Source organism: Bactrocera tryoni, unplaced genomic scaffold (assembly GCF_016617805.1).
Source record: "Bactrocera tryoni isolate S06 unplaced genomic scaffold, CSIRO_BtryS06_freeze2 scaffold_11, whole genome shotgun sequence".
In the NCBI taxonomy this organism is placed as follows: domain Eukaryota; kingdom Metazoa; phylum Arthropoda; class Insecta; order Diptera; family Tephritidae; genus Bactrocera; species Bactrocera tryoni.
In genome coordinates this window covers 14441839-14443694 of record NW_024395824.1, presented here as the reverse complement: position 1 = coordinate 14443694, position 1856 = coordinate 14441839, and positions in this window count along the sequence as shown.

Below are 1856 nucleotides of genomic sequence, written 5' to 3'. Positions count from 1 at the left end.
TGTTGATATATTGTTTTTTTTTGTTTCTTTGGTATATACTATGTAAATGTTATTTAATTTTTTCGTAAAAGAGAGAAAGATTTAAAAGGGAATTGAAAGCAAAAGGTGCACACTTTTATATGTGAATATACACTTTGTCAAGATGTTTTGCTATAAACATATATGTATGTATATGCAGATAAAATATATTAATTTTTTCCGTTTTTGTTATATGCAATGCTTTATGAAGTATAAGGAGGACTGCCGGAAATATGTTACAATTAAATATTTGATGTTTTTTTTTTGATAATTTGGTGTTTTGAGAACACAAAGTTTCTTATTAATTTTTTTTTTGGAAAAATTTTTGAAAAAGTTTTAAGCATCGACATGCATATGTGCATAAATTAAATAAATTATGGACATAATACGCTCACTCTGTTTTCCAATGAAGGCTTTTGGGCATTATCCGACTGTACATATGTATATATGTGTGTGCATTTGGTTAAATTTCTGTGCTCCTCTCCGAATCCTTTCCAGCTGGTTTGTCTGTTCGCCTTGTTCCAATTCCTGTGCTCCAGCTGGCTACCTCCTCGTGCTGTTGTTTTGTTGTATGTATGTACTACTTGTATATTTGTTTTAATGTTCGCGCCCTTTTGTTTCGTTTTATTGATGATTTAGCTTTTCGCGCCCGATTTATTTTTTGTGCTTAGGTTTCGTGCGTTTTTGTTTGTTGAAATTGTTTTGTTTATTTTGATCTCCCGTGTAATTTGTTTTTGTTTTTGGCACTTTTTGTCTAAAACATAAAAACACTGCACTGCTCTGCACTTTCGTTTATTTGCTTTACTTTATTTTATATTTTTTTTTGTTTGAATTCGCGCCCGCTTGTTTCTGTTTGTTTTATTGTTTTTGTGTTGTAAACTTTTTTATATTTTGGTTTTGTAAATTTATGTTTTATGTCGCAGCATTGGTTTTTTTTTGTTATTGTTCACTGCACTTTTTTTGTTTTTTTTATTTTTTATTTTTGTCTTTTTTGTTGTAAGTAAGTTTTCCTTTCGATTGTGTATATGTATATGTATATAAGGATATAGGTACTTTTTTTTCCTGTTTGGGACACTTTTCGTTTTGTAATCTTAGCACACTGTGCTCTGTTCGCTTAGTTGCTTTTTTTTATTGTTTTGTTAACACTGTTTTTGTCACCGTTCTGTTTTATTTTTTCTTTTTTAGATCTTTATTTTAAAATCCAATAGTGCCTTTCTGTAAGGCTCGAAGGACCATGAATATTTTGATAATAATACTAACCACTTTCGCACTTAAATAAAGATGCTCACACGTTTTAAATGTATAATCGTTTTAATTTATTGTTTACTTAGGAGTGTTTACAAAATATAAAGTTATATTCGAAAGCCGAATATACGAAGCAAGTGGATATGATTCGCCAACCGGACTGCTGCGCGATTGTAGAAGATGTCGATGGCGCGTAGAATCGAAATCTTGATGAATGTTGATGAGCGAATGTTGTTTATTGTAGATGCTGGCGAACAGTTGACGTGGATTGTGATTGACTTTTATGATTAAGGGAGAGTAGCGTGAGATGTTATCGCGACGCAGCGTATAAGCGAAAGTAAGAAATGATTGTGGCTGGGCGGCTTGTGTAGAACGAATTGTCTACTTTCTCCTTGTCCATCCTTTTTGATGAGTAGGTGTATAGGTATGGTGAGTTGTGTTGGTGTCATCAGCTGGGTGAATTAAGCTGTCTTATTAGGGTGCGCCAGTTTACCCGGGTAGAGTGGGTGGATGCTTAACTCATTTAAACAGAAGTAAACAAACAAATAAAAGAAATGCTTGAAAATCAAATCATTTCTCATAGTGATTCCTCA